General features: G+C 35.9%; 1 long non-coding RNA gene across 1 annotated transcript in view; it reads right to left on the bottom strand.

The window, feature by feature from the left end:
• Positions 1-2360: 2360 nt before the first annotated feature.
• Positions 2361-26960, bottom strand: part of LOC142624663 (uncharacterized) — a 34080-nt gene continuing 9480 nt past the window's right edge. Inside the window, exon 2 of the long non-coding RNA XR_012842361.1 lies at positions 2361-2692. This is a non-coding gene — a long non-coding RNA (uncharacterized LOC142624663). The remainder of the gene's footprint in view (positions 2693-26960) is intronic.

Consider the following 26960-nt stretch of genomic DNA (forward strand, 5'->3'; position numbering starts at 1 on the left):
CACTTCTGTCAGATTTTCAACAGCGATGCCAGCAGGGGCGCAGCCAGGAATAATTACTTGGGGGGGCCGGGTTGTAATAGAGATATACTAAATATAATTCATAAGTCTATTGGATACAAAATTATCAACTTTCATATATCATCATATACTTGAATATTAATAAACATGAAAAACTGTCTAGTTCAATGTAGACATACAAAAAAGGTGAGTATTCCAACCAATTTGAATGTGATTCAAACCATGAAGATTGAAAACTACGGTGATAACTTTTCGGTCCTATGTATGGATACTTTATGTCTCTAGGTTAATATAGACCGGCTATGACATAAGCACGTTGAATTTCATCCTATTAGTTGACAAGGAATTCATATATTTGTTTACGTGATCCTGGATCACGGTCTATCCATTTAGATTCAATTCTTGAACATTTGGAGGGACGCTCATTAGGCATTGAAGTATCAACATTTGTTTCTACAGAAGTCCTAAGTTTTGAATGACTAATATCTTTTTTCTTAAAGAATGCATCAATTGTTTGTCGTTTGCTCATTATTTGACACCTAATTTCAATCCCAAAAAAAAAAAAAAAATCAATTCAACAAATGATAAACTAACTTGGGAGAGAGAGATGATAAATTATCATATAAAATCCATTCTTACATGAATTATAATATAAATACACCTGTAGTTAAGTAATGACCTTTTAGGATAAAAAAAAAAAAACTAAATAAAAAAATCAATCAAAAGTATAAACAATCAACATAAACCAAATAAATTTACAACACCCCACTACCATGTATAATGTAATGACTGAAAACCAAATACATAGACTCACGACCCTCACCCCAATTTCCTTCCATAGATTAATTTTTTTCATTTATAATTTACTTACTTTACTGCCTAACTACACAATGCAAGCCCCACCCGACCCCCACTCAAGGGACAAACAACACAAAAGCTAAAAGGCTGGTCTCGGAGTCAATGGATCAAATAATAAAAAATACAATAACAATAAACACAAAAAAAAAAAAAAAAGACAAAGTCAAATAAGTATGAACTGCTTTGCTGGCAAAGGAAAATCACATACACATATTTGATATTTCTATTCTACTATTAGTATTTAGTTCAGTTGTAGAGAAAAAGAGATAGAAGTCAACTAAAGAATTGAGATGAGAATGAAGGAATGAATGAGTGAGATACCTTGAGGAATTGAATTGAGGGCTTGAGTTGAGATTGAGGCAATGAAGGCTAGTTTAGCAGGCTGGTGGAGGCAGTGGCGTCACAATGAGTCAGTGGGGAGGTTGTTTTTGATGTAGAGGCGTGAGCGTGACACTATTGGAGGCGTGAATTGAAAAGGTAAAAAACTAAGGCAGAGGCGTGAAAGTATATTAGATTGTTTTCTTTTTTTCCTTTTTTCAGACGGTGAGAATTGAAGTCTGAAGATGCTTTTGTTTGTGTTTAATTAGATATTTTAGATTTTGGATTTAGGCTAGGCTGAAAGCGTCTATGGTTTAGAAAATAATAATTTTGTTTGATTAGGGAATTGGGGCTGGATGTGGGCCAAGTTTTTTGCTTAATTTGAAGTTGTATACTCTACAAGAATTGTTGAGAATAATATGGGGGCCGGATCTTCACTTTGGGGGGGGGGGGGGGGGGGCATGTAATTTTTTTTTACATACTCTAGTGGAAATTTGAAGAATTTTGGGGGGCCCAAGGAGCCAAGTGGCTCCGCCCCTGGATGCCAGATTTGACATCTTCTCTTATCTGGGAGAACGAAAGAAAAGACCTAAGAAGACCAGGTTTCTAGCATAAAAATGAAAGATGAAATATTTATAAGTTCCTTTTAACCAAGGATTTCTCTGAATTGGATCCAACAAATTGGTGATTGTTCATAGTAAATCTGCAATAAACTGAAAAATCAAATAGCAAATCCTTACTAGAATAAGTAGATCAAGTCTACCAAAAGAAATAGTTTATAATCACTCAAACTTGAGAAAAGAAAAGCAACACAGTTAAATTTTTCCTCAGCATGCTTGATTTGCTCCTATTAAGGAAGTACAAAAGCACAAATTAGGACTACAGTACAATGATATGATATAGCTTCAATGAGCTACAAATAATAGAATCAGCTTGATAATTGGATAATTTTTTTATGTAGGCACAGAATCTCTCAAAAACACAGGGGGTTAAGCCTTGTTTATCATTGGATAAGTTTTTTCTATAACTACAAAGGCACTGGCTGGACTCTTGGTATAAATGTATAAGTCATTCCGCTTCCTGTCTAACAAAATAAAGATATAGAGAAAACATTAATAGCACCATTATACATAATACAAATTCTGAAAAGAAACAAAACCAATCTAAAAGATGGTTGTACATATGCACTCAGGTTGCGTTCCTTATACACAAACAATATGTGGCCATCCATCTTTGTACACTCAGGTTGAGTTACTTAAGGTTCTGCCCTCAAGACAAACACTTCATACTAAAACTGACATCATGTTTTATGGCCACATCTTTCATCTAGCTTATACCATTAATTAAGCTAACAAACAAATAACAAAAACACACCCAAAAGTCCATTGGGACATTTTCAAAAACACTTCAAATGCATCCATTAAAGTACCTGAAATTCAATTCATTGTCACTTGCAACCTTCCTTTCCCCTTCTCCCTCCTCTCTTTCCTCCAAGTTCCTAAGCATGGAGGCATATTGTAATCCATCAATCAACAAATCATTTTGTGATTAATTGAAAAACATGAAAGATCTAATGCCCCACTTACTCTTTTTCCTCTCTGTTTCTTCTTCCATTCGTGTTTCTCTATCAGTACTCACAACTCGGTGTCAATGGGAGAAAAACTGGAGGAAAATCTGGCAATAGATAGCGATAGGAAAAAAATGAAAAATACGAAAAAAAAAAAAAAGAAAAGAAAAAGAAAAAGCCCCAACACAATTGATTTCAACCTATCGTTTTGCCCCTCTACTGCCGTTCTATTACAATACAGACAAAGGCAAAACTCTCCAGTCCAAATTTCTAACACGAGAGAACCATTTCCACAAACAAACAGAATTAGCAACTGGAAAAAAGGTTTTAAAATGCTCAGATCTATTACCAAATCCACGGTTTCCTTCAACATAGCCACCAATACTTTAGACTTGTCCCCATCTCTTCCTTTCTCTCTAAAACACTCTATCACACTCCAACTAAGTTTCTATCACCACAGAACCATTGACAAATCAGAATCTCCATGAAAACATTACAAAATTTAATTTAATTTAATTAAAAAGAACTTTAATTACCCTAAAAGCAAAATTCACATATACCCAGATGGCGAAGCACCAAGTGACCCAAAAATTAAAATAAAAATACCCCGAAAAATGCAACAAATTTGACATACCCAAAAAACTCCCCCAAATAGTTCCATTGTTTGTCACATGCCCAGAATTCCCAAAACTCAAAACCCCTCTAAAGTCTAAACAATTCAGCACATATAGGCTAATACCATTAGTTAAAAAAGAACCCAGATGCTAAAAACTCAGTTTTATGTATTTTTACCCCCAAAGCAAAAGACAATAAAGCCCGATAAAACTGCTGAGCTCGTCGTAAATCTGTCCCTTGATGGCCTTTGCCAAGGTATTGTGGTCAGACACAGAGCCATCGTATTCGTACTTGATGTTTTGATAAGTACGCTCTTATCGTACCAGTTGTCAAACGGCACTCTATAGATAACTCAAATTACGAAAAAACACCCTGCTCAACATGCTTTGGCACAATAAAATATGGACGAAAATGCATGTGTATAAATATAAAATATAAAAGAAAGAGAAACAACGTGGCGATGAAGTTGCCAACTATCCTACGTAAAACCTCCTAGCTAGAGCTAGGGCTTAAACACCAACCAATAACACTGAGCCTTTTATTATGAAGAGGAGAGAAATTGCTACTATAACAAAAAACAAACAATGGGCAAGTTGGCTAGAGACAATTTGCCTTTTATTTCTACCACACAACAATAATATGTATTCTTGCCATACAGATTAACGTGACAACGCACCTCCACAGATATGATGACCAAATTGCTAAGCTCCATGATCTTCAATGATGACAACCGGAACCATTAGCAGGATCAGGCAAGTAAGTGCATGGATTAGGCTCAGAAGGTGTAACCGGGGCTCGATCTTGTGAAACTGAAACCACCTTGGTTGTCTCAACTTTTTTTTACTTCATGACAGCAACCAAAGGCCTTGTAGCTTCAACAGGCTTGCTGTTAAAAATGAGCAACGTGAGTATCATCATGATCATCATCACCACCTTTACATTGGTGGAGAAAGTTTTCTTTGAAAACATGTTTTGCTCTCTATCAATATGTGGTTTGATGGTTTCTAATCAACTACAAGGCATAGGATGTTTATTTTCAATGCATGTTTATTGAATGAACAAATGGGCTTAATTTATAGAAATGAAAAAAAATTCAGGAGACGTCTCTATATCGGTGTATAGTAATGATGGGTGCCTTTGACTTCATAATCAAATATACCATGCAGAGTACTTTTTTCGTGTGAATAGAATAGATTTGAACACGATTTGTCAATGCGGTACATTTACATTTTGGTAACAGTTACACAAAAATAACACAGTAATTGTGTAACTAAAATGGCGCTTTAAAAAAACAAAAAACAAAACAAAACAATAGTTGTGTAATAACAATGTGTCACCAGAATGGCATTTTTTTTATTAGTTCGACAGCTATTACAATAAGGAGAGTTCAAAGGACTGTAGGAGATAATATAATTGTTGAAAATTTTAAGGATACAATTTTTTTTTTTCTTTTGATAGAAAGGACATAACTTTTATACGATAATTTTTGCCAAAATCTTGATGCGACTAATTATAAGTAATGAGGAAAATTAGATGGGTTCATAAGAAAATAATAGACAACTATCACGATCTACCATGTTTCAATTGTAACAAAAGTTATAATATTTTTAATTTTCATAAGCACAAAATTTATGGCATACATGATCTTGTGGACTTGTGTCTATTACAATTCTTTTGTTCTATTTTTTGTCTTTTGCTTTATTTGCGGTATACAATGCCCAATAACTTTTTTTTTCTTCTTCTTTTGTTTGAGAAACAAACACAAGCACACAGAACAAAGAAAAGAGAATAGGTCCCCACGCATTATAACCTGCAAACCTTAATACTTTAATTGGGACAGTATGACACGTATTTAATTCTATCTTGCAGGCCCCAAATCAGAAACTGACGTTTCAAACAGGAGTCCCTTGAAATTCAAAGTGAAAAAGTGTTCAACTTAGTGGGGTTGGCTGAGTGGTTGGACACTCGGTCTCAAAGTGGCTGTCTTAGATTTGATTAGGAGTTCCGTAGTTCAAGTTTGGGTACCAGCTAGCATTTTACAAAAACTCTCTGGGCTAGCGATTTACCCCGCTATAGGAAGAGCTTCCTAGTTTAAGTCTGAACACCTGCACTTTGAAAAAACTCTTTGAGCTAACAATTTACCTCACTGTGGGCCCACCCGTCGTAAACAGTGATTAGTCTATGATGTGTTCCAAATCGGGCATGAACAAATCTTTAGACATCAGACCGGACAAATAGGGAAAAAGTGGATTCCCAGTTTAGAATAAGCTGGTGTGTGGATTCTCTAGTTTAGAATAAGAGCGAAAGAGCTATTCAGTATATTGGGGATTGGGTGTGTGTGAGAATATTGATACACCAACTTGTATATCTCCATATTGAGGTGGGAGTGCTATACGGAGATGCTTTCCTACAACACTTAATAGTAGGTCTTGTCTGAAACATGCACCCAGATCTATAAAATTATTTCTAAACCTTCCCATAAGAGGAGATGTATGGCATGACGTCCACTCATAATGATAGTTTTTTACTATCAAATCAAGACACCAATCAATTTTTGGTGTAGACAAATAATGAACCTCGTATCTCTTATTTAACCATCAGAAACTTTATTAATTAAGCTAATTGAAACTCAAATGACATAACATACACTTAAGTTGTAATTGTATGACGATTGAAGAACAAAGAATGTTTTGCAATCTAAACATGCAAAATATAGGGTAATTATTGGGTACTCCCGGAATACCATAAATGCGTACTCCCTCCTCTCATATAACTGTGGATCCCACTAATTAAATTTATGGTGAGATCCACAATTCATGTGAGAGGGTGGAGTACGCATTTATAATACTCTCAGAGTATTCAATAATTTTCCAAAAATATGATAGATATGGTAGGCAATGCAAAAATTGATCAGCACGCGTATGTACACACCCAAGCCTAAATCAATGTTCCTATAAAAATCATAAATTAATTAAGACACTATTATTAAAAGTAAAAAGGAAAACAAAAAACAAAAACATCAGATTGCATTAGTTTCAAGCAATTGCTCCATCAAGGTGATTTCAGCATCACTTGTACTGTGGAGTCTAATAACAGGTTATTGCAAATGGGACAATGATAAGTATTAATTAGTTCTCCCTTAATTGCAGGCCGCACATCAGAAACCTACACTTCAACTCACTTCAAAGTGAATCAATAATTGTGTGAAATGCAAGGGGAGCTTGAATACTTGATTATAGGTCGAGTCCAAAACAAATATGGAATACTTGTGAGAAATTGACTTTTATGAATTACTACCACGTCTCATAGTATCACGTGCCTTCTTCTTCTTTTTTGAATACACAATAAATCAATATTCAAATAATGGGAAGGTAGAAGTTAGAGAACATGATTTTTTTTTTTCCACAACAAGCAATACTGCACACTATTTTTAGCTTTATTCATGTGTTATGAAATAATTTTTGCTTTAATGAAAATTTCAAACGTTTATCTCATAGGCAAAAATTATCTCATAACACATTAATAAAACTAAAAAAATATATTACAAATTCAGCATAAGCGATCAATGTAAATTGAGTTTTTACATAAAACTTAAAAATCTTTCAACTACTTAATTAATTTAATTAAGTAATGTATGACTTATCCAATTTCATATGAAATAAATCAGTATATATATATATATATATATATATATATAAAAGTAATAGACAGTCAAATTTCCTCTGTTTTTATTTTCCTCTGTTTTTCAACTTAACATCTAATCAAATTTTGTGTTCTTTTGCTTTGATTTCAGAATGTCAAAGCAACTCACACTGCCCCAAGGTCCTACTCAGGTCCTTTGGCTACAGATAGCTCATTCAATGAAGAAACAAACTTTAAAGTAGGGCGTTACAGTGCAGAAGAGAGAAAAGAGAGGATTTCCAAGTACAGAGCCAGAAGAACCCAGAGGAACTTCAACAAGACCATTATGTGGCGTTTGGTATGGGGTAATGTTTTAGGATTCCCAGGAATGTTTAAAGATTCCCATGTTTGGTTACAAATCACGCTAAGGAATCAGATGCCAGGAGAATGTGGATTCCCCTCTCAGTAGGAATGTGGATTCCCTTTAAAACAAGTGGGAATCCAGATTCCCAAGCTTAAAAGAAATTGTATTTTTTATAAATTGACAATTTTAACCATTTTTTCATTATCATTTAAGCAATTAAGATCAAATATAAAACAAATTATTATGGATTAAATTCTTTTAAAATTATTATTAAGAATAAAAGCATTTGAGAATTTATATAGTTATTTTTGTATTGTACCCGTTATTTTGAAATGTTTAGACTATAATTTTAATGAATTTTTCATAATTAATAATTTATATTTTGTTTTTCATTATTTATTTAGATGAAGATTTTTTTTTTAAGGACTTGATAATTCACATTCAAATCTAAGGATAGAATAGGAAAAATAAATAATTCATTTAAGATTCCTGGGAATAAACCAAACATTATCATCTTACATTCCTAGGAATCTTAAAATATTCTCAATGAAACCAAATACAGGAATAGTTACATTCTTAGGAATCACATTCTTAGGAATCTGGATGACGAGAGTAATGTGGATTCTCCGTACCAAACGCCACATTAAGGTAATAAAATTTTGGTTATTAGAAAAACAATTAGTTTATTAATTTTACCTTGTTTGTAAAAACCTTTAATAATTTAATCACAATACTATTAAGAAAGTGCCTTATAGGCTTATATAATATAAGTGTTTGATAAATTATTTTAAAAAAAAAAAAAAAACTAAATGTGGCTGCTTTTTAATTAACTTATTTTTATGTCTAATTGTATTTGCACCACCACTACCTCAGTATGCATGTCGAAAAATACTAGCCGACAATCGACCCCGCATACGTGGCAGATTCGCACGCAATGACGAAACTGGTGAGATTCCCAAAGCTGCATGTTCAACCAGTATTGAAGATGAAGATTATCTCTGCGTAAATAAAACTCTTAATACCCATTTCTAGATTTCAATTCTAACAGTTGTTCTCTGTCTTTTATTTTCTTTGCTGCAATCTTAGTTGGTATTGTCAATCTGTGTATGCAGCTTGAGGGTTTGCATGAAGCGAATGGAACAGTGAATATGGGACAGTTTGTGAACGGTTTTGGTGGAGCCACAGAAGAGTTTCAGTGCTATGGCTTTTGAAGAATTTTTTTTTTTTATACGCTTTTGAAGAATTTTGATAGTTGGAAGAATCTATAAATCTTTTTCTTGGAGGAGCTTTCATAGTATAGTTCGGTCCGTACGACATGACCAGAAAAAGGCCTCTTTGAGCAAAGTAAACTCTGAAAAGACTTCTTCTTTTTTTCCCTTCTGAATAAGTAACCAAATGTTGCTGAGGTTTAAACTTTGTAGTTTGGGAGTTGTTGTTATACACTAATTTAGCAGTCTTAGCCAGAGTTAACTTTAAAGTCTAATTTTTTTTTCTTCTTCTTGGTTGACATTTCCCATGTCTAATTGTCTATATGTACAAATGATGATCAATAATGAGATACAATGAATTTTATAATCTTCCAATTTCCAAGCTCTGACCTTGAGTGAGATCTAGATTCTATTTGGGTATCAGTTTTCGGTAGCTTTTATGCTAAATGCGTGACAAAAAAAAAAAAAAAAACTAAAATTTAAGCTAGTTTTATTATTATTATAATTTTTTTTTTTTTAAATTGAGACAAAAAAAACAAAAAGCCAAACAAACACTAGTGATTTATTGACCAAATTATTGGTTATATTGGGTAAATATGTCTAATTGTGGGTGGATTTTTGGAAAGGATGGTAATTTAGCCATGCAGAAAATAAAGAACCATATTTTTGTTAGCGTTGGAACGGGTTAGCGTAAAAACTAACAAGAGATTAAGAGTTAAATAATCGATTAAAATAATTGAATTGACACCTTTGTTTTCTTTAATTTTTTTTTTACAAAGTAGCACTTTAGAATGTTATTGGACATTTTAATGAACCTTTATAGGTCAAATGACCAATAACTTTCTAGTAATAGCCCAACATATTAGTCATTGTTTAGAATCACATGCACTAGTGTGATTCTTTCATGTGTTTTGCTTGTAGTCAAATTGGTATAAACTTAAAAAGCTTGCCAAGGTATAGGAGGATAAAGAATTTCAAAATTTTGAAAGGAAATATACTGGTTGCTTGTTGTTTAATTATAGCTTCTTCTTTTGCCAGCCTTCTTTTTTTTTTTTTTTTTCATTGGTAGCTAAAACATATTCTTATAAATGATGCTAGACACGACAACAATGAATGGGGTTCTTTTGGTTGAACCATTATATACTCATATTCTCTTCTTGATTAGATAGCTTTCCTTTCCTACCCGAAATAAAGTGCAAATGAAAAAGAGGCGAAACATATTGTTTTTTAATTATATTAATGTGACAGCATTTCAAAATGAGAATTTTGTTCACCAACCATAGATCAGTCAAAGAATTTCCAATTCCAGAGGATTTTATATATAGCTTATATATATATAAAAACTATATTCAAGTGGGGAGGGAATATAGTTTTTACTGTTAAATTACCTCATAATAGTTGAAAGGTTTATATGTAAAGCAGAAAATAGAGGAGGAGATTTTGTGGATTGCTTTTTGTATGATGGCAAAAGATAACAAGGCACCACTCAAAAATATAGACATGTTCTGTCCACAAATTTCAAACTGCTTTGTTTATTCTTAACACATATGATAAATAATTTTGCTTACTTTAGAATCAAGTAGGGCTAACCTTCTCAAAAAAAGTAGGGCTAACCTTTGTCTTGGAATTTAAATGAGCACAGGATGAATGAGAAGGCACAAATGAAAATATTTTAAACCCCATCTGGTTTCAACAATATGTTGATGAAATCCAAAGATGATTTATTCGTGTGAAAAGAACCTCTCACATTTAAATCTTTCCATTTCTTTATATTTTTAGTTACATGAGAGACGTGTGGTATTTAAAAAATCCAATGATCTTATAATCTCCATGTAAAGCATACAAAATTACACAAATTGTCACAAATCTAGCTAAAAATTTCTCAAAAACAAAAATTAAGGCAAATTGTAGAATTTTAATAGGAGGGGATATTCTTTTTAACAAAAACATACGATGCATTATTACGATAAAGGATTCAATCATTCAAGTGGAAGACAGTAAAAGTAATAAAGGACAATATGATCATCAAAGATGAAAAGTATTAAAAAAAAATAAAAAATAAAAAGAAGAAGAAGAAAAGAAAAGAAAAGCATTTAGATAAGTTAGGAAAACAGAATATTATCATGTAATTAATGGACTCAATGAACTGGGAAAAGTTCATATAATTTAAAGCACACCCTAATTAGCTGAAAATTAGGGCTCACATTTAAATATTTAATTGATACCCTTTTTATGCATATAACTAGAAATCCATGAACTGTAATGTCTTTTTCATGTAACTGCAAGATGCTAAATGTTCTCCTTCCACTCGATCCCATAACAGTTGGCTGAACCACATTTTTATTCTGTGATTGCGTGTGTTTGTGTCCTGGTTGCGTTAATTTTCTACCACAATTCCAAAACAGACTTTTTGTGTATGGTGTAAATGTGATTTTTCCTTATACATTTTTCCTTCTCACAAAAGTTTCGATGGGTTATATTGAGCTTAGTTTGTGTTTAATTTAGATTATGACTCAACTTGATATAAAAGTGTTACAATTTTTAATGAGAGATTTTCTGAGACTTAATTCATAGAGCGAGACGTGGGTTTTAGTTAGCTCAACTGGTAAAGTCTCTGATGGTTATATAAGAGATCTGAGGTTCAATCCCTGCCTACACCAAAAACTGATTGGTGTCTTGGTCTGACGATAAAGAGCTATCATCAGAAGCGGACGTCATAGGTTGAAACTCTCTCAAAAAAAAAAAATTCATAGAGCGAGGCTTGGGCTGATCAGCTACCCTAAACCTCGGGAAAAATTTTTGGCCCGTTTTTAGCCCATTGTGATTTGTGAATCCTCTATGTGAGATATAAATATCGTTGGTTTATATTAGGGTTTGGTGATGTTATTTTTATCTATGTTTACTAGGAGAACAACTTGTCCAGGAAAAAAAAATGTAGAACAATGTCCCTTCTACTCGGCCTAATTTAAGAGAAACTTGAAGGGGATTTACACGAGTTCCCAAATTTGGGTGAGAGGCGAAAAATATATAGGAAAAAATAACATACAACGTAGGAAATATTTACGAATTCCTAAATTTGTGAGATTTACGTGATTCGGCAATTTACTTTCGTTCACAAAGTTAGAATATTTTTGTTTTTGAGAAATTTTTAGCTAGATTTGTGACAATTTGTGTAATTTTGTATGCTTTACATGGAGATTATAAGATCATTGGATTTTTTAAATACCACACGTCTCTCATGTAACTAAAAATATTTTTAAAAAAATGGAAAGATTTAAATGTTAGAGGTTCTTTTCACACGAATAATTCATCTTTGGATTTCATCAACATATTGTTGAAACCAGATGGGGTTTAAAATATTTTCATTTGTGCCTTCTCATTCATCCTGTGCTCATTTAAATTCCAAGACAAAGGTTAGCCCTACTTTTTTTGAGAAGGTTAGCCCTACTTGATTCTAAAGTAAACAAAATTATTTATCATATGTGTTAAGAATAAACAAAGCAGTTTGAAATTTGTGGACAGAACATGTCTATATTTTTGAGTGGTGCCTTGTTATCTTTTGCCATCATACAAAAAGCAATCCACAAAATCTCCTCCTCTATTTTCTGCTTTACATATAAACCTTTCAACTATTATGAGGTAATTTAACAGTAAAAACTATATTCCCTCCCCACTTGAATATAGTTTTTATATATATAAGCTATATATAAAATCCTCTGGAATTGGAAATTCTTTGACTGATCTATGGTTGGTGAACAAAATTCTCATTTTGAAATGCTGTCACATTAATATAATTAAAAAACAATATGTTTTGCCTCTTTTTCATTTGCACTTTATTTCGGGTAGGAAAGGAAAGCTATCTAATCAAGAAGAGAATATGAGTATATAATGGTTCAACCAAAAGAACCTCATTCATTGTTGTCGTGTCTAGCATCATAAAAAAGAAGAAAAAAAAAAAAAAAAAAAAGGAAGGCTGGCAAAAGAAGAAGCTATAATTAAACAACAAGCAACCAGTATATTTTTTGGGCATCACCCTTCCACATTAACTTTTTTTTCCACATTCTCTAAATTATGGGCTGATATCATAAAATAGGACACACACTTCGAAAAATTATCTCTACAATCTTCCTGATAAGACTCTTATTATTAAGTGCCACATTAATTTTCTCTTTCCTCTTCTTATCGCTGATGGTATTCTTGCACAAAAATGGATTATTTCTACACCACGCATCTTCATTTATATGGCATAATCTATTAAGAATAAATAAATAAACAGTCTATATGATAGAAACAACAATCCCTTTGATTTGTTTTTTATTTTAATTTCTAATATAGAAAACTCTTGAAGCCAACAAATTATATGTCCAGGTTTCCTTTCTCTTTCAAGGAATGTAAAAGATAATTGTAAACTTTAATTAGCCTAAATAGTTAAATAATTGTGAATTCATTTAGGCTATATATATATATATTCTTAATTATGTATATTCATAATAATTTTGGTTCTTTTTATTTTCTTCCTCTTAATGATATGTATATCATAATTGAACATAAAATGAGTGTTATAGGGCCATAAAGAATAGTTAGAAATTATTTCAAAATAAAAGTATAAAGTTTCTATGCATCATGTAGGATATCAAATAGTTGATTAAAATTGTGGGATTAGGGCTGGTTAATTTTGATAAATATGTGCGAGGTACAACAATTTAATAAGATAGCAATGCCACGTGTCATGTCTGCGACAGAGGAGTCCAATATAGTTCCGAGGAGACCATCCCCTCAGACAATGAGGCTAGGGTGGCAAGCTCTGGCCACATCAAAGGCACATCATCAGAGGAGGCCACACTGTAAGGGAAGAACTCCAGGGAAGGTGACAAGCCTATCGTGTCTGCAGGGATGGAAGCTGCCACCACATTCCCACCAAACTCCCTAGTCGCATTTATGTGGAGAAGACCCCTGAACAGTGTTGTTTTGGTCGCCGTAACTCACAGAAGACCTGAGAAGGTGTCTGATGGGACAAACACTCAAGTAGTGGCTTGCATAATCAACAAATAGAGGGCCAAGATTAATGGAGAGAGACTGTATAATGTAAGGGATCCTCCAGGCAAGAGGGATCTGGAAAATGGTGGAAGAAGACACTGTAGCAACCTAGAATAGAAATTGTAACCAAGTTTAAAGAAATATATTCAAGGATTACTCTCCTCGGACTTTACCGAGGAGTAATTTTCTTCGCATACTGCTTAATTTTCTTTACTTTCCTACTATCCTTAATTCGCTGTGTGCGTTAGTCCTTCCATTAAAGCCCAGCCTATAAGCCCATTCTCTAGAAATTCATTGTGTTGGGCTCTCTAGGCCCTAGTCCTATTGCTTTTTGGGCCTAGGATCCAAAACACGTCCTTACAATTGGCGCCGTCTGTGGGGAGGACTTGAGCTTTAATAAGATCAACAGAAACTCAAACAATGGTATAACTCCAATGTGAAGTTAAGGCCATTAGCCCTTGGAGACATGGTATTGAGAAAGTTTTTGGGTACTGCAAAAAACTCAACATGGGGAAAATTAGGACCCAATTGAAAAGGGTCATACCGTATCACCTCGGTAGCTGGTATAGGAGCATACTTCCTAGAAGATCTGGACGAGCATGTTGTACTACACCCCTAGAATATAAATAACCTGCAAATGTATTATTATTAATGGAAGGCAATTCTGACATGAGTCTGTCAAAGTTGTGTGTCTTCCTGGTTACTTGTTATGATATTAAACAAAACATTGGTCATGTCTAGTCCCTCAGACCACATGCCTTGGGTAAATTAATACTCTCCATTACTTGTTCGAATATTAAACAGAAACTTGGTCATGCCTAGCTCCTCGGACCACATACCTTAGATAAATTAATATTCTTGGATATTTGCCTAAGTATTAAATAGAACATTCGTTATGCCTGGTTCCTCAAACCACATACTTTGGGTAAATTAATACTCTCCATTACTTGTTTGAATATTAAACGGAACCTTGGTCATGCTTGGCTCCTTGGGCCATATACCTTAAGTAAATTAATATTCTTGGATATTTATTTAAGTGTTAAACAGAACATTGGCTATGTCTGGTCCCTCGGACCATATGCCTTGAGTAAATTAATACTCTCCATTACTTGTTTGAATATTAAACAGAACATTGGTCATGCCTGGCTCCTCTGACCACATACTTTGGGTAAATTAATATTTTTGGTTATTTGTTCAAGCGTTAAATAGAACCTTGGTTATGACCGGCCCTCTTCGGACCACATGCCTTGGGTAAATTAACATTTCTTTAATCATAAGAATACTAAGCAGTACCTCGGACCACATGCCTTGAGTAAAATAACAGTTTGCAATTTCACCAAGGATGTGACCTCGGCATGTGCATCACCAAGAAAAAACGAGGACTTTCCCTAGGTTTGGGTCAAAAGACTCTGGAGATACACTCATAAGGTACTTCTAAGATAAAGGACCTCAAACATTCCCTTTTTTTTACTAAGTGTTTTGCTTGCCTCTAAGGACCTAGACATCCCTACTGGTTATGCAGTTTTTGGTGCCAACACATAGTTATTTTTCTCATTGCTTACATGAGTTTGAATGATTTGAATTAACAACAGTTCATTACTATTGGCTTTTGTTAAAGTATGGGTGCTTACCCTTGGAAGCATCATCAATTTAACCTTTTAGCAAGGGACAAAACAATAATTACAGCCAATTGAAGACAAACATTGCAGGGAAAAACAAAGATTCATAAAGTAAAAATTAATGTCATTTCATTGAAAAGAGGAGAAGGTACATCATAAACAGTGGCAGATTGCCACAATAAAAGAAAGGTACAAAAAAAAAAAGATAAGAAAAATGGTCCCACATTAGGCCTTGGCTGGAGCAGGAGGGTCTTCTTTGCTGCCTAGCTGGGGGGCAAGAGGGTTAGTGGCCTTAGGATCAACTTCCTTGGATTGGGGATCAACCTCCTTTGCCTTGAGAGTAGCATCCTTGGCCTTAGAAGCAGCATCCTTGGGCTTGGAAGCAGTCTCTGGGCCCTTGGCCTCTGGCAAGGGTTTGGCCTCCTTACCTTTGCCCTTGTCCTCTAGTTGAGAACCGCCCTGGCCAGCCTCCTTACCTTTGGCCACCTCCACCCCTTTACCTTGGTCACTAGCCTTAACAGGCCCTTTTGAGACCTCAAGAGTAGGAAGGGAGACCTGGATGGTAGAGGGCTACTCAGGGGCAGTTGGCACAAGGGCAACACTTGCTCTAGGGTCCACAAGTACTGCTAGAGCTTCGCGGATGTCTGGGGGGTAGTAGATATTTTCGGCTACCTCCACTCTGAAGCAGCAAGGACTCTAGTTAGGTTGAGTGCCTCTGCCAACACCTTCTGGTAGTAATCCCTGCAAAGCTTGACTAGCTCTTTTACCAGACGGACCTTATTCTCCTGCACCCTGAGGGCATAGAATTTCTGCTCCGAGTTCTCCGCAGCTTCCTTAGCCACCTGAGCAGCCTCCCACCTAAGGCCTTGCTGGTCTCAACGTGGAGGTCAACCTCGACCCTAGTCTCATTCTTGGCATCTTTCACCCACTCCTCGACCACAAATACCTCTTAGATGGCCTGCACAAAATTGGCAGAGGAACTTACCAAGGTGGCCTAACATGATGCCAGTAAGGCATGCTAAGAAACTTGTCAAGGCCAGATCCGTTTTGAAGGAAAAAAAGAGGTCTGATTGCCTCACATTCTTCAGCGCAAACATATTCCTCGGCAATAAGAGGGGCTGCTCTAAGGCTTCGGTGAGGTAGTGGGCGTGCCCTTTCTAGAACTTCCTAATGCTAGAGTTCCATGGTATGGCGGCCCCATCTAGCTCCAAACGAGGGTCCTATGCTAGGTTCTGAAGGCGCACCTTGGCCACGGTCTGGTCCTCCTTGCTCTCAATCGAAGAGGCCCTCCCTTTGCTCTTAGCCATCTTCTACTGCTTGGGGGGAACCCCCTCCTTTTAAAGGACCAACTACCCCTCCTCAACCACCTCCTTCTACTTCTTCCTTTTCTTCAGATTGGCAGGAGCAAATGGGTTGACTGGAGGAGGAGCAGGAGAAGGAGGAGGAAGAGTAAGAGGAGGCTGAGACCCCAAGGCATCCTTGGGTGCCGACCCTTTGGCTCTGTCCGTGAGAAGATTGCGCAAACCTCTCTTCCTAGTCAAAGACATTTCTTATTCTTCCTCCAAGCTGATAACTGCGTGCACAACTATAAATCTAGAGGTACAAACATTCGAAGATCTGTCAAGCTCCTCCTCCTAATCCAAGACTTGAATCACTCTCTGCTACTCTCTCCCTTCCTCAAGCTGAAATTGGTCTATCTCGGTCTTAAGTGACAGGCACAAGGAAGCTGTCTCTTCTCTGGGACCCGCTGCTTCACGGAAAGAATGATGGGAGGGCAGCCTAACTAGCACAACGTCTTCTAAAGACAAGAATCCAGGCACTGTGACGTCTATCCGAGCCAACTGAGGATCATCGGCACTAATCGCGTGGCCTACATCTTACAGGGGCTCAAAGCCGAGGATGAGATGGGCGGCTCTTAGCTGTTTGTCCTCACTTACAAATACCTCGGATCTCAACACTTTATTGAGATCGGGAATGTTGACGAAGCTGATATTGGGAGCTACGTATCTTTTATCTGCAAAAACATCCAAGGAGTAAAACCACAATCAGAATAATGAAGCCCTCCATCAGAAATAAACAAAATACTAAAGGAAAGGAGAAAGCAGCAAAACTACAGAACCAGTGCCCATATTAAAAGACCTAAACCTAGGGTACCTCACTTGGCTCTCCATCCTAGACTAGGAAGTGAAGACCATCATGACCTTCACCTGAGACAATCAAAAAGTCATCTTTCATGCCCTTGTTAGATTTGGGGAGACATGAGACGAGCCTAACAACGGAAGACCTAGACTTAAGATGGTATCCTGAATTTGCAAGCAGATGACACTTATACATCCAAACGACGTCGTGCCAGATGAGGCCTAGCCCTATTTGCTCGTTGAGAGCGTCTACACTGTCCAAGACTTTAAATAGGTTGGGTCTGCACTGGTAAGGGTGAATCCTATGGGCTAGCAAGCAGTCCTTAGTCACCCTCCCCATGGGTAGCCTCATCCCCTCTTCTATAAAGGCGATCATGGGAATGACTACTTCCCCCTCCCTCTTAAGGTCAATCCATTCCCCCAGAGGGCAATACTGCAGGGAAACGCCCCGGGGAATGTGATACAAGGCCCTTAAACCCTCAATATCGACGGGAGAATTTACTAGGTGTGCAAACCTACCCATCTAAACAAGCTAAGATGAAGTGAAAGAATTTTTTGTGAGTAAAGGAAATAGAGAATAAATGGCCGAGGAGAAAAGAACCTAAAAAGGAAAGAACTTACAAAAATAAAGGCAGGGGACACTTCAGGAGGTTCTTGAGTGTCTGAAGATTTGGAGAGTCTTGAAAGTTCGAAGATTTTGAAAGTGGGAGAAATGAATCCCCCAAGCGCTTTATATAGGAGGCAGAGTTGGGCGAGAGTTATCTTGCCCCAAATTTTGAGGAGAAATCTCAGCCGTAGGATTTTCATCTCACCGTAAGACGTGGGAGACAAGGCGCCACCAGGAGCATTAAATGAGATGTTGTGGATTCCGAAGCGCCAAAAGCGGTTACAGAACATGCGAAGTGACACTCTCACATGGGAGATTCAAAGCGTGTGGAAACAATTAATCTAGGCCAAAACCCTATTTTTCTCCTCGAACAAGAAGGAAAAAACTGGATTTGGAGGGGCTATTGTGGGGTACAGTAATTTAATAAGATAGCAATGTCACGTGTCATGTTTGCGGCCAAGGAGTCCAGTATAGTTTGAGGAGACCATCCCCTCATACAGTAAGACCAGGGTGGCAAGCTTTGGCCACATCAATGGCACATCATCAAAGGAGGCCACACTGTAAAGGAAGAACTCCAGTGAGGGGGACAAGCTTGTCGTGTCTACAGGGATGGAAGCTGCCACCATATTAATTGCATCCCACCAAACCCCTTGGCTGCATTTATGTGGAGAAGACCACTGAACAGTGCTGTCTTGGTCGCCACAGCTCACAAAAGACCTGGGAAGGTGTTTAATGGGACAGCACTCAAGTAGTGGCCTGCATGATCAACAAATGGAGGGCCAAGATTAATGAAGATAGGCTATATAATGTAAGGGATCCTCCAAGCAAGGGGAATCTGGAAAATGGTGGAAGAAGACACTATAGCAACCTAGAATAGAAATTGTAACCAAGTTTGAAGAAATATATTCAAGAACTACTCTCCTCGGACTTTGCCGAGGAGTGATTTTCTTCGCATACAACTTAATTTTCTTTACTTTCCTACTATCCTTAATCTATTGTGTACGTTAGTCCTTCCATTGAAGCCCAGCTTGTAAGCTCATTCTCTACAAATTCATTGTGTTGGGCTCTCTAGGCCCTAGTCCTATTGCTTTTTGGGCCCAGGATCCAAAACATGCCCTTACAATATGCATGCATGGGATTATGGCTAGTTAATTTTGATTAGTCCTTAGAAAGAATCAACCAAACCCTTAATTCTATTGGTTTAAATGAAAGGGAAGAGTAGGGATACCAACCTTGTGGATGTGGTGTGTCCTTAAAAGTTAAAACAAGAAGACATCGTGTGTTTTATATATTTATTTTTATATCCATTAATCCTAATGAGATTTCAAACCCAGAAGCTTTACCAATCCCACTCTAATTGTAGCACTTACCAATAACCTTCGCAAATATCATGATGAGAATAGTTTCAACTTACTTCTTTCCTCTTGTTAATGGTTTAGGCTCTCTGGTTCAAGTTGACCACCCACTTAATTTATAGGTATAAATGTTAGTAGTAGGTTAAAAGACAGACTTCGACTGTACAACCTAACATTTTTGGATGAGAACGGATATAAAAATATAAACGTTCAGAGTATATAAAATTTGGTAAATATGCGAAGAGTCATGATAGATGGTGACAGCTAGTTTACGCGAGTGTCTCGCAGGTAAGGCCTTCCCACGAGATACCCACGAAACATTCTGTTTTGCTATTTTGTCATATCTGATACACCATATCTCTACCCACACTATATATACCCACATTACCCACATATTGAATGGTGTGCTTTTTAGAGAGAAAACCCTAGCCACAAAACCTTGAGAGTTAGAGATTGTCACACCCACAATCTTCTACACAATCTTGTGTGGTTTTCCTCAACTCCTACCTCTCCATATCCAAATCCTTGAAAGGTTGATAGCCCAAACACTTACCACACCCATACTGGGTGTAAAGTGAGATTTTGGTGCTGCTGGGGAAGCATTGAAAGAAGCCATTTGTTTGGTGGATGCAATCGGCCTGAATTGAGTGATCCGAAGAGCTAAAGAAGACAAGACTTGGCAAAGTCAGTTGGTAGCAGGAGTTTGGAGGGCTCGAGTACATGGGGTAGATTAGGCTTGGAGGGTCTTTTGTTATTCATGTACTCCAACTTATACTCTAGTGGATCAATTTACTACTTAGAGGGCAGCAGAAAGGTTTTTCACCGAGGTCTTCGGTTTCCTCTTCAATAACATATTGGAGTGTTATCTTGTGTTTGCATTCTTCTTCCCTACTCTTTTAGCGTTCATTTTATTGCTATGTTGTGATGAATATGGCTTAGAGTAGTTTATTGTTTTGTTCACTCGCATTTACTCTATTCCGCACTTAGCTTAAGTTAGAGTAAAATCAACCGAGCTGTAAGTTTTAATTTGGGGGTCTAAACAGCTCTTGTCTTTTCGCACATTTTTGAGCTTTCATGATCCAAAATCATTGAAGTGTACTTTATATATATATATATATATATAGAGAGAGAGAGAGAGAGAGAGAGAGAGAGAGAGAGAGAGAGAGAGAGAGCACAAATATGAGAGGAGGTCATCGAGAGAGATTACTGGTTGTCCAAATAGATACTAGTTATCCAGAGAAGTGTTAGTTGTCTACACCACAAGAAGGTGTAGATGAACAACAAACACTTAGTGAATTTCAGATTATTTTCACTAACCAAAAACGATTAGACCACGATCTACTATTCCAAGACGTGGGGTGAATTCCCTGAAATTCTCTCCACTCTCCCCACTAAGCCCACACATCTCCCACGGTGTTAGTGGCATCTAACAAGTAGACCCACTATAAACTCTCTATAAAAGGGACCAAGCCTCACCAAACCAAGGTATATTCTACTATTCATCCACTCACTATACTTAAGTTCTAAAGAGAAAACTAACTTGACCATTAGAGAGTCCTTGACTGGTTCACCCCAGTCACCTTCGATAGCCTCTTTCTTTCTTTTCAGGTCATCCAATTGCTGTTGAAACTTGGAGTATTCAACCTACTGATTTTCAAGCATCATCACAAACTTTTCTACAATTTGAGTTTTGTTGTCTCTTACAAAATATAACAAATTTTATTCACATTTTCAAGCAAAAAAAAAAAAAAAAAAACTATGTACCAGCATGTATGTCTATTCTTTTTGTGATATGGATTTATACAATATCATATTAGTCATAAGGTCAACCCCTCCAAGAGAAAATTTTTGACACCGTCCCTAGTTGAGGTACACACTATTAGTGTTTTCTGCTAACAATGTGCCATGCATATCCTTCTTCATTTGATCTATGTGAGTGTATTTCATACTCTTCACTTATTGAACTCCCATTAATCCCACTTATCAAGATAATTTGAGAAAGGCTCAAAGTAAGAGACAAATCATTGATGTTACTATAGATGATGCACTAGATCGTCAATATATGTGATCGTCCAGATGAAGTGTTGCTTAGCCGTGACCTGCAAAATCATAATGAGATGCTCCTCCATCTAGCAACACCGGCATGGTGCCAACCAATGAATCTCCGATGGTAAAGTGAGACATTTGGAGAGGATAGTCACAAGGTAGTGAAATTATAGCTTAATAACCGTGTTCCTTTCTATTCCTGTGGTATGGTTTATATAGCCTGTCTTCTTCTAGCCGTTGGGTCTTTAATGGCTCCATTTATGCCTCTAGTAATGTATTTGCTATATTAATGAGGTCGTCAACGGGCTTGCCTCTGTTCGTGTTTGTTGGTAACGGCTGTACATTAAATGCCTGTTTAAGGCGCTTGTGATCGTCCAATCAAGGTTGGACGACTCAAAATTATGTACTCATCAACTATGTTACTCAAGTTTGTGTGCGTAGGAAGACATGCTATTAATTCATAGGATATTGCCATGTATACTAGCATTTTATTTAGCACAAAAAATTTAGGCTTAAAAAAAAAGTGAAAGTACATCTAAACTCACAATAAATATACAATCTTTGATTTGGCATATTAAATATAATAAAAATAATATTAGCGATATTCAAGTGTGAGAGTGATGTACTAACCAAATATTCAAAATATACAAGATGATTCTCCCAATTAAACTAAGGAGCCACTTGGCTTGAATTCCCAATCTATCTATGCAATCATAGTTGCCAATCGAATATGCAGAATGTATTTGCTTTTTTCACTGGTGTACCCTCGTTCATATGTAGCATAGTATGCGTCTAAAAGTACTGCATTGGCATGGCAATCATCCAAAGGCTACAGTGACACTGCAGATTGACCAAATCCAAATTCGCCACAATCAAAAAAAGTTTTTGTATTACGACCAGTCCTCTGTTGGGTCCATGTATCACACTTGCAAATAGAGAACCTAGCGATATTTTTTTCTTCTCAAGGTCATAAAATTGGCTACAGAAATTATTGGACCGGCTTGAACGTCAAATCCTAAGTGGACTTCCCAATAGGCCGAACAAATCACACAGAAAAATTAAGGCTTTGTTAATTATTTTCAAGCTCATAAACATGTAGTCCTAGCCCAACTTTAAATAAGGAATAGGCTGGGGTTGCCATAATACAGATATAAAAAAGGCCCAAACACTGTAGATTTGTTTAAAATTAGCTTATTAGCTTAACGTCATTTTAAAAGGACGTCACATTACCTCTTAAGAAGTTCAATGACAAGGAAGGAAGGAGAATGTGACCTTATATAGGGATTTTATTTTTAATTTAAATTTTAGAAAACTTTTATATGGGTATTGATTGTGTTTGTGTCTAGTGTCTACTATCTAATTATCTACTTAATTAGTCATTCATATACACACTGAGATCACATACCAGTCACCACATCTAGTCAAGGATACTTTTAAGCCCATAAAAATAAAGGTTGTTATTTATTAAAAAATAAACAAATTTTCTCAGCTAAATTTAATTTTTAGGAGGATTATGGCAGTAGTTTGGTGAGGTGGGAGAAAAAAGGATTCCATTTGTGCTATTAACAAAAGTTTTATTCTCGAAATTAAAGAAACTAAAGAGTTTGGTGAGAGATAGTTAACTCTTAAACAACCTTAATGACCTTGCTTTTTATAACGACTTTTGATTTTGCAAAATGTCTTTGAAAGGTAAACTTGTTTGAAATGGTAGATACCAGCAGAACCTGTGCATTGGGTGGTGCAATTCATGAAAATCTAGATTAGTTTCTTTTCTTTTTTGGCTGAACAAGGCAAGTTGGTTAATCTTGTTTGATTGGATTTTGTTTCTATTTGGTGAATGACGGCTTCTGGATCTTCTTAATTTGAAAGTTTGGGGGCAATGAGTAGTCGTTGGGATAAAATTAGAATTAAATGCAAATTTGAGATTTTGTGTGCATGTGTTTATTCAACTAGTTCGTAAATCTCCCATGTCGATTCAGTTTCTATACACAAGCCAAGAGTTTAATAATTTAGTGGTATTGTCTAATACTTCTTTATGAGGATAATTAGAGTTTAACTCCTTATTTCTTATTATTGTAACTGTGGGGATCCGAGGACTGAGGAAGACTAAGAATGTTATGACCTTTATTTGAAAGCACCTTAAACCCGAGGAGTGGGTTTGCCCGTGAAGAAAATGGGAAGGGACGCAATATCTCCGAGAAGCCCGAGTGGAGAAAATGACTTTCTAGGAAAAAGTCAAGGTATTTGAAAAATTTTTCCTGTAAAAACTTACCTACTACCTCCGCATTAAATAACTGACAATAGCTTTATCAGCTACATTGATGAGGAAATGACACCTGAACAGTAGATTCACAGCTAAGCAACCAATTCTACCACATTCAATAGGAGTTTAATGGGACAAGTGTCATAAGGAGAACCTAGAATGATGCAGATGGAAGGTTAGGATGCAAGAAGGAAATGAGTATATAAAGGAAGAGAACTTCTAGATGAAGGGGTAGAAAAAATCAAGAACAAGAGATTAGAACAAGAACAGTAGGGAGAAAGAGAAAAAGGAGAGGGCATATCCTTGTACAAGAGTTTGTCCTTGGGCTGACTTGAGGAAGGTATTAATACTACTTGATTCTCTCCTCTAATTCATTCATTCTTCCTTGAATCTTCGGACTTGAATTCAAACTTGTTTTTTCCACTCTTCTCATAAATTCTATCTGTTTGGGCCTAATTTGGTGGTACAGGCCTCACTATTCTAAGTGGGTTTGGGCCCCAAACTTTTGAGTCTCTACAGTAACTTTCAAATTATTTTTTTAAAAAAAATAGAATACACTTCTATACACAATTTAGCCATCATGGATTCATGGCCTGCAACTCCAAACCATTTGCAAGTCCTCGCATGGAGCCCAAAAGTTGATGGCAAAAAAAAAATCCTTTTATTGCCTCCAAGACACAACCCCCTCACTTTTACACTTTGGTTTTCACGTAGGATTGGACCGCACAGTGAAACTAATCTGAATTCTTAGGCACAAGCCCAAATAATAGCGTTGTGAAATAAAGGTTTGGGTTTCAGGATTTTGGGTCTATTTGGATAGGCTATTTTGAAAACTACGTTTTTAAAAAATAGTGTTTTTAAAATGCGCATTTTGAAAACACGATTTTGAAAGCTACAATTAAACGTTTGGTAAAACTTGTAAAAATTGCAGTTTGAAAACTGTAAATTATTTGTTGTGGATGCAAATTACCAAAAATGGACTCTCTTTTTTTAAGAAGAAATACAAAAAATAGACTTAATTTTGATGTTAAGGATATACTGTCATTTTAAATGTAGTCCATGCTAAACATGTTCACACAGTTACCTAGTACCCTCACTTCAAAGCTTTTTACTTTTATTTTTTTAGTCCCCACTACATAGTTAATGACAGCTAAGAAAAATTAATAGTATTATATATGTCCGTGGGTCTCTTCTCAACCAAATAGAGTTCACCATTGAACTCATTCTCGCAGCTTCTAGTGTGTGTCGCATGATCTTCTTTCCAACAAAATAGCTTGTGCCAAGAAGTTGCAGTCGTTGGAAAGTCAGATCAAACATAGGTGAGAACTTAATAGATTGATAAATTTGTTATTAAGCAAATACTTAAGGGTATTTTAGGTGTTGAGAGCCCTAAAACATTTGTCTTAAAACTAGCGTTTTCATAAAAAGCTAGTTGGAGGAACGATTTTAAAACGTGATTTCTTGGCATTTTGGAAAACGTATTTTGCTGAAAACTGAAGGAAAAACTGGTTTTGTATCTCATACAAAACACATAGCGGAAACAACAAATAAGGATCTATTTCATTCATAATTGATAACGTGCACTATGTAATTTTCAGAATTTAAGAACAAGATAGCGTACCTTAGTGTGGAGAAATTCAAAATAAATATTAGAAGCACTTGGGAACACTTTTAATCTTCACTTTAATTCCACTTTACGCCCAAGATGTGTGCTCTCTCAATCAATTTTTAAGAGAGAATGAAAGTGTGTCTCACACTCTCTCACACACCATTTCTTATTTCACTAATAAAAATTCAGTATGTTTCTCCCTTTATAACTAACTAATTATCTAATTGGGCTGGCCTATTGGGCCTTTCCAATTGGGCTTTAGTGTGTGGCTTAGAGTGTGACCAAAATTGACCAATAAGACACTAGCTCCAATGGGCCTTGGACTTTTCCGTCAACTCTTGACAAGTCTAAAGTTACCATTAATTATATTTAATACCACTATATAAATATAATTGCACTCTAGGCCTTATTAATAAATTATATCCCAAGACTTTATTATACATGCAACTCCTTCATAAAATATTCATAGTAACACAAAATCATAAATGTAAACTGTCACTTTGTAAATTACTACATCTTATCCTTGAGTACCCGGTTTAATCCTTTGAAGTTATTCATTATATATTTATGAATTCCAATTTCATAAATATATACTTTAGTTATTTCTTACTAAAATGGTTATGTCTAACTCTCTGAATAACTGAACCTATTAAACTTATCTCAGGAGAATATTTTATATCTCCATTAAGAGACTATGAATTCCATCTTGAGAATATATGTTCCATCAACAAGAAAATGTGGTTGCCCAACATACTAAGGTTTTGACCGTCACTTTAGATCTCACTCCTAATATATTAAAGTAATCTACACCTCATGATCAGGTCCATTATTCTTTTAGGATTAAGAGTTCATGCAAATAGAAGTCGTGAGATTTATTATTCATTTGACAGTCATTAAGAGAATAATAAATATCACAGCGGTCCTGTTCAATATGTCTTGACTCTTAAAACATATCAACATATCAACTAGAAGTCTCCACTTCCATGATCAAGACAAATCATCTTAGTTGATACGTTATAGTCTTCGCAGATGAAATGCCCAATTTCATCACCGATTACGAACTATAAATTCTGAGTTTATAAAGAACTTATAACTTACATCTTCTGTGACTTTTCATATAAATCACATACAATGCATCTCATAGACTATATGATAATGTCTCATATTCATGTTACCATTATTTTAGATAATAATAAAATAACTTTATCAATCACAATATTAAGTCATACATCATGTCATACATAATGTCATACATAATATCATACATAACATCATACAATAGGATTTAAAAGCACTAATCCTAACAATCTCTCACTTGCCCTAAAGACTATTGTGCACTAATCTAACTCCCATTGGTTCTAAATGTGACTCGAAAGTCTTTTAAGGCAAGGTTTTGGTAAAAGGATCTGCTAGATTATTTGCACTTTCAATCTTTGCTACCACAACATCTCCACGAGCAACAATGTCTCGAATGATGTGATACTTCCTCTCAATATGCTTTCCTTTCTTGTGATTCCTTAGATCTTTAGATTGTGCAACCGCTCCACTATTGTCACAAAACAATGTGATGGGAACTTGCTTCATTGTCATAACACCAAGATCAGAAAAGAATTTCTTGAGCCAAACAACCTCTTTTGCTGCTTCACAAGCAGCAATGTACTCGGCTTCCATGGTGGAGTCCGCAATACAAGATTGCTTAACACTCCTCCAACTTATG

This window comes from Castanea sativa, chromosome 2 (assembly GCF_040712315.1).
Source record: "Castanea sativa cultivar Marrone di Chiusa Pesio chromosome 2, ASM4071231v1".
Taxonomy (NCBI): domain Eukaryota; kingdom Viridiplantae; phylum Streptophyta; class Magnoliopsida; order Fagales; family Fagaceae; genus Castanea; species Castanea sativa.